Source organism: Grus americana, chromosome 5 (assembly GCF_028858705.1).
Source record: "Grus americana isolate bGruAme1 chromosome 5, bGruAme1.mat, whole genome shotgun sequence".
NCBI classification, from domain to species: Eukaryota; Metazoa; Chordata; class Aves; order Gruiformes; family Gruidae; genus Grus; species Grus americana.
Genome location: NC_072856.1, coordinates 8,641,515 through 8,649,060, shown reverse-complemented (window position 1 = coordinate 8,649,060; position 7,546 = coordinate 8,641,515). Strand labels below are relative to the sequence as shown.

The following is a 7,546-nucleotide window of genomic DNA, read 5'->3' as shown; positions in this document are numbered from 1 at the left end:
TATAATCCAATTTGTTTTATGTCGAAATGTAAGTATTTGTCTTCCCTAGAAATCTCCCAGAATGATTTCTATAATAAAGTTAATTTCATTTATATTTGACAAGAATATTCTATAGATGTTTTATACACATTTTCATGCATCATACATTTCTTTTTGGTCGGCAAGAGTTAATTGTTCTTAGATATAGTTGTACTACTGTTCACAGTCCAATCATTTTTGTGCATCTAGAATTCATTCCTAATCAATTAAAAGTGCTTGCAAGAGTTTTAAACTTAAGTGTTTTGAAGTTGTTCACAACTACATATCAAAATTAACCATTGTTGATTGTAAAAACCATGCCAAAGCCTTTGTATTTCCTTTATTATACTATTTTCTTTTTAACCTTATAGTGTGGTGTTGCAAATTTTGTTACTGTGTTAGGTTAATCTCATTAAGTTTTATTTTGAATTTATTTTCAGTTTTCAATAAGGAGGGATTCTCAAGAAACGTTTGTATAGACTCTCAGCACTTCTACCAGCCTGTAATTTGGGCTAACAAAAAGAAGATAGGTTCACGTATCTAATTGCAACTGAGAGCAGGAGGAGGTTGTTTATTTAGCTTGGGTTTCTGGGGATGCTCTAAATGAACTCCAGAATCCAGCACAATTTCCAGCGAGGAACGTGCATCGCGCCAGTCAGTGGTGGAGATGCGATGCACGCCTGTGTCTATCTGTTGTAATTATACGTAAAGTACGTATAGACACATACACACACAAATATACATTCCTGACTGTTAAAAATTGTTTTTGTTAGGATGCTTAAAAAGGAAAAAAAGAAAAAAACCCAACCCAGCTGTGTTTTTAACAGGCTCTTTGGGAGAGTGAATACCATCCCTTTATATTGCCACACAGCACAATCTTAGTGTAATTTTCCATTGAACTTGTAACCTGGTTAATACCTCAATGCGCTTTGTGTGAGGGTTGTTAGTGTGGGCGTGGGTGGAGAGCTGCATGTCAAGGAATAATGAGGGAAGACAAATCAACAGGCAACAACAATGCGAACTGGGACTGGCTAGTGAAAGCTAAAGGCCTTTAGTCACTGGCAGGGAAACCTAAACATTCCCCTATCTATGAAGCTGGCTCATTGTGGTGCAGTTGTTACTTGCGATGCTGTGCTGAAAAAGGGATCTCATGATTAAAAAGCCAATGCGCGGGGAGTTTTGAGCGAAAGCACAGGCATCACAAGCAGCCCTTGCAAAGCAAAGGTGCTATCTAGGCTGGTTGTGTTTTCCTTTTGGCATATCTGTCGCTACAGATAATGCTTCGTTGTAAACTTGGAGTAACAGGATTGTGGTGCTGAGGTAGTTGCGACGCTGCGGATGAGATTAACCGCACGGGAACTCCGAATCCTTTAGGGACAAAGAGCAGCTTCGCTCAAAGCACAATATGATAGATAATACAATCAAAAGCCTAAAGCAAGCAAAAATGTGCAAAAACATTAGATTAAAATCTTTCTTTCCAGTTGATAATGGTCAGTTGTATATTCGTTATACCAGCATTATGTATTTTTAATTACCTGGAAGCCATCCATTGGCAAATATTACTGAAATATGGATTTTCAAAATTTTATTTATATATATTATTATCAGACATGCACACGCCTATTATATATTTATAAGGTACGGATAGATCGCATGAAACACACAATAGGCAGGTCCCTTCTCACATAGCCAAGTCGATTGCGGGAACAATTAATTACAGGTACAAACCCAGCATTTATATAGCCACTTAGCGTGTTTATACCTACTAATGTCATTTGTCATCTAAATGCCAACTTCTGCTCAACCAGGAACGGAATCGAGCCTCCATCCCTTCCGCCTGAGAGTTTTTTTGTGCCGTGGTTGCTGTTTCTGCAGGTGCTGATACGTGGGCAGAGGCAGCTCCCCGTAGCTCTTCCCCTGCCCTTCCCGGGTTTTCCCAGCCGTGCAGCTCCACCGCCCGCGGTCCAGCTGCTGGTGGCCTCCATCGAGTCATCACCAGCCCTCCGCGCCCTTTCCGAAGCCTTCTTCAGGGCAGGCTGTGCTGCGGGGCTGCAGCCTCTCACGGCCCCGCGCCTCTGCAGTCGCAGCGACGCTAGAAAGCAGTTGCGTGCGCAGATGAACCTCGAGCTTATTTCGGTGACAAGCTAGCCGGCCGCGGCAGAGAGGAGATGTTTCTGGCTCACTGGCTCGTTATCGTGCCCTATGGAAGGAGGTCGGCGGGGAAAAGTCGCTGGCTGGCTGCACATCGGGAAGAAGTTAGGGCATCTGCTCCCCAGAGCGTTGCTTGCCTGGAAGAGCTGCTGCCGTGCGCGCCGGGGGCTCCGCGGCTTACGGGCAGCCTTGCGCCACACATCGCATCCGCAGCCCCGTCAAGAGCCTTTTCCCCAGGGTAGGTCGGGGCGCGGGGCTGAGCGCGCAGGGGCTCCCATGCCTGAGCCCCGGTGCCGGCTCCCGGTTGCTCGCCGGGGGCCAGGCGAGGCCCCGGAGCTGCCCCAGCGCCCAACCGGCCTCGGAGCACCACTGCGAACGGGCGAGGGGTTGTGTGCGGCTGCGTGGGGACGTGCTGCCTCGCCAGGCACCGCGACCAGCCGCATCAGTGGGAAATGAAAATCCTCAGCACGCTCTGAACAGCCTCTCGTACCCGTTTTCATCCCCTTTCTTCTCCTAGAGCTGTATTAGTTACGACGACTGAAAGCTGCTGTAATGTATTGCTCAGCGTAACAGCAATTTCCAAAGGTCTCCCCTTTTTACCACTCAAATTAGTGGGAGTTTTGCTATTGATTTCAATAGGAATGAGACATTTCTGTGCATTTGGTTAAAATGTATTTCATAATAACACCTTATACTTTATTTATAAGCCCCTCCTAAGGCATTTCACAAATTATAGTCACACAAGAATTGATGTGTGAGCGCTGTCTTAATAACACTGTATTTTGTGTTTCAAATATTGTGTTCTAGATACAATATTTACATTTACAAGTGAAAAGGCTGCTAACCTAACAGTTATTGTTCAGAGCAGACAGACGACGAGCCATACATGCTGATGGCGAAGCAGACATGCATGCGGTGACACATGTGTTGGAATTGCCTCGCACCGTGCAGATACCGGTTTTAATTGTTTTTAAAAGGTAAGCGCGAGTCAGCGTGTGCCCCGCTCCAGGAGGCACAAAGAGCCGCTTTCTGACCCGGGTTGTAACACAGAAAGGGGATTTCACCGCTTCTTCTTAGCTAGGTCTTTATTAATAAAAATGAGCAAAATGGCCCTGTAGGCTGGTTTACTTTAGGCAGCCTAACATGGAATTTATCTTTTGGGGCAAGATTACAGTTGCAAAGAGCAGCCCGGGACTGATAACACACATCGCCTCCCCCCGGGTTTCCAGCCATCGGTAGTACTAGTTCATTCACTTTCCGTGGCCAAAGGTGTCTGGCTTTTTTTTTTTTTTTAAAATTGATTTTTCTGGTATTACTGACTAAAATATATTATCTCATTTTCTCTGGGTAATATGTGCAGGTTAGAGTTATGCTAAGGTTTAAATTTGTTCTGCATTTCATGGTATAAACAGCACTAGGAAAACTGAGAATGTATCATTCTTTTTTTTTTTTTTCTTTCCCCAGTTCATTTCCATTTGCTCTTGTCCTCAGCTTCAGCAGTTGAGCATTGCTCCACGTGCAGCTGATAAGGCTCTTCCGCTCTGGGAATGGTGTAGCATCTTCATTTTAAATAACTCTTCTTTGAGAAGACACCTGCTTGCTTAATGAGCTCCCGCAGCCCTGCTTCTAATCCAAAGTGTGATTGGCACCTACGAGTACCCAAATACAGTCGTCGTTCCCCCCCCCCCCCCATTAGAAATAGGGATATGAATTACAGACGTGAGAGTAGAGTCTGTGATGGCTGTTGGGTCTTGTACTTACAATTCCCGCTGCGGAGGGAAGGCTGAAGCGTGCAGGGACTCTTGAAGCCCCTGCCCGGCGTGGTAGAGGCAGAGGAAACGTTCCTCCTCTTTGGGTGGAAAACAAAGCGTGGAATGTAGCTCCCTTTGGCTTACTGCTGGAGAATGATGTTAGGCGAGCCTCTTACATATGTTACCTGTTTAGAAGTTCTTAGAGAAAAGAGCAGAGGATGGAGCAATCTGCATGAGACGTGTGGTAGTAAAGATAGTACGGTTTGCATAGGAGCCAGGCTGGCAAGTTCCTTGCTTTAGAATGTATTTTAAATTAATTCCTCCCCTAATATTCTCTTAGATGTAAAGAAAGAAAAAACCCAATGTATCAGCAGACAGTTACTCAGGGTAGCTTACTTAGGATACTTTACTATCCTAAGATAGTTTTTAATAGGGATCGCGTGGAAGATGGTGTTTTCATAGGGGCTGCAGATACGAAATCTGAAAGGAATGAAACCATTTCATCAGCCTTTTAACATGTACAGCTGACGTGTGACAGCGTTTCATGACATCTCCAGCTCCCAGCATCCTTGGTGTCCCTTTAGAAGCTGGCCCTTTTGAGAAAAGGCCCCATTACACCTGCTTTCCCTTAAGTTTCGCCACGAACCTCCAATGACTAGGTTCTAACACAGAATTTCAGGGCTTTCCATCCTGTTCCCTTCCTCCCCCCAGGTAATATCCCACCAGGTAATATCCCCGGTGAGACGATTGTGGTTTTGAAGGGGATGAAGGTGAAGACGCATGTCTGATGCCGGTGGGCTGCGTGCTGGAGCTGCTTTGCCCCCGCAAAGAACCGCGATACTGTTTTTGCTGGGCTGGTAGAGGTCTATGGTTTCTCGGGCTCAGGAGCCTGACCTCCCCAGTCGAATTGCAGCTGGGTCGGATGGTGAGCGGAAGTTTTGTGAGTGACCCAGGAGGATCCCTGCTACCTTCAGGTGCCTGACGGGAGCCGTAAGTCGCATGAAATCCTCCAGCAGAGGTTGCAATTGCCCCCAGGCACCTGCCAGACCTCACGTAGACTCCAGCAGCTAAAATTGGCGAGGGTTGCGAATGGCAGTTCTTCCTCTCCTGGGACATACGAGCTTTTCCAGCTGCACCAGAGCAGTTTGTAGATTCACAGATAACCTCCTGCAGGTCAGGCCTCTGACGATGGATTTTGAGAAGTTTATGAACAGTTATTCCATAGAAATTACACATGCGGCACCGGAAGGACTCTGATTTATGCAGAACTGCACATAGCAGATAAACACCTTCAGGTTGTTACAATAAATATGTTAACTTATCACAAGTGAAGAAAATTTCTATTTCTCTCTCTAACTGTTTATGCTTCACCCTTTACATTTCTCTCTGCAAAGTTGCCTTCATATTCAGAGTCTGTAGTCTGCAGCTTTGTGTTTCAAATACTGCAGGGGAGGGTTTATTTATTTTTAAAACTCCCTCTGTCAGATCAGATTAAATAAAAATCCAGTCATTTAAATTTTATAGTTTTTTTTGCTTTTAAAGAAACAAGTTGTCCACTTTGATTTCTCTGAATTTAAGTCAACACCGATCCTTTGCAAAACATGCATTCGAACCCTTCGATCCTTCCTTAAACTGAGCTTCTGTTGGGGCTGATGATTTTCGGAGTTACGATTCAGTTGCTCTGTGTGAACTGTTGTTGATGTACACCTGTTTGGGCAAGGACACATTTAAAAATTCATAGCTCCTTTCATAGGCAAGGACTGCAGAACGGACCCCCTGGTCTGCTCCCTTGCATAAATTCTTTTACTGTGTCTATATCTGCTGTACTCTTGGTCAGGCATGAAGTAGTGGTGCCTACCTACCACACTGCTTTCCCCGTTCCATCCTCTTCCCCAGTGTTTTGTTGTGGCGAAGTTTTATTTGTTTGTCTGAAGCCGGTGCATGTCTGAAGCTCCATACGTGACCTGTTGCTAGCTGGGAAGAACCCCGCCGTTTGGAGGGGGCTCCGGGAAGGCTCCGTCTCCCACACAGACGGACTTGCTACTCCACTGTCTCCATGAGGGTACTGTCAAACTCCTTCTCACTCAAGTAATTTTCCAAAATTGCTGAGCTATCCTGGACGTAGGCTCGGGAAGCACCATAAATGGAAAATTCATCGTGCCAGACAGTTCTTCCAAACGCTTTCCTCCGCCTGTCACTCTATCTGGTCTTAACTGAGTTCGGCTTTACTCATTAGTTTAGCTTTCCAAGTGCAAGGCCACGCTGGTGGCAGGAGTTTCGTCATACACGATGAACAGCAGACGTGCGTCTGTTTTCTGACCAGTTCATCTGCTGGATCCATATAGATGTTGAATGTGCCTGGAGAGGAAATGGATCCACTAAAACCTCCCTGGTCGGGAATCAAGTGCCGGAGTGGCAGTTTCCAGCTGTGGCTGCTAGCTGAAGACGATGAGGCTCGAACTGGCATCAAGTCCTGCTAGAACGATCCCTGTCCCAGTGATTTAAAATAGGTCAGGAAGGTAAATTTGTTTTGCAGCGGTGCAAGTGTCAGGCCAAGAACGATGCTCTGCACAAACCAGTCCTGGTCTATGAGTAGTAGCTCTGGGATACTTTGATAATATAAATAAATACATACTAAGAACTGCAGAAAAGTCTCACTCGAGCAACATATTTTAAACAAGTGTACAGCTTCTTCTCCTCAAAATACGCTCTCCCAAAATATTGGCACTGAAAACTGCTCGATTTCATATTTAAACCCAAACCAGACCTCACTTCTGTTCTCCTGTAACTCTAGCCCCATGAAATTTCAGCCAGAGCTTTCCTTAGTACATTCGCTCCAACCTGACTCCAAAAAAAGTAGCTCAAAGCGCACTGAAATTTACCCGTTTCAAGACTTTTTAAGAGAATGCCACTGACGTCGTAAGTGCTGAGAGCGTTCTGAGGGCATGAACGTTCAGACTCAAACTCTGCCGGCACAGAGTGAAGACTTCTTTTTTGATTCTGGCTACATTTTGGATTCAACATTTACCTTCGATGCCTGATGACATTAAAATACATTTTTTTTCTAGGGGAATATGCAGCTACAAATTCTCTAGATCTGCTAACATTTAAAAAAAGATCCACTGGACCTAAGCCTACCAGTTTGCTCCTGGTCTAAACCATCACTGGAAGATTTTTCAGATTAAGCTCTACAGCACCAGAAAATCCACGTGCAAAAAAACCCCCAGAAAGCACAAAAGATGTCTGTTTCGAAATGAACAGAAGGTCCGCAAATTAGTTCGATGTGCCTAATAACTTTCACAATTGTTTAAAGGCGGAGTTTAAATAAGCAGCCAAGTTCTCAGCAGATGCTCTGGGATGCTTGGTGCTCAACACTGCTGAAAATCTGTCTATCCATTCAGACGCTGAAATACAGATGTAGGCATCCACTGTATTAATGAACCATTTGTGGAAGAAAAAATGAATCTAACATTTGTTTATATTAGACTAGAAACCGAAAAAAAAATTGTGGTGGAATTTTTGTTTTCTGCTTTTTTTCCATCCTTTTTTTTTTTTTCTCCATTCAGGTTGCCTTTTTTCCTTAAGATGAAGAGGATTCACTTTCATTCTTTTTCTACAAGGGTACA

At 44.7% G+C, this 7,546-nt stretch overlaps 1 protein-coding gene across 1 annotated transcript in view; it reads right to left on the bottom strand.

The window, feature by feature from the left end:
* ELP4 (elongator acetyltransferase complex subunit 4) overlaps positions 1–7,546 on the bottom strand; it is a 169,242-nt gene that overhangs the window by 4,300 nt on the left and 157,396 nt on the right. The gene's annotated exons all lie outside the window — the stretch shown is intronic.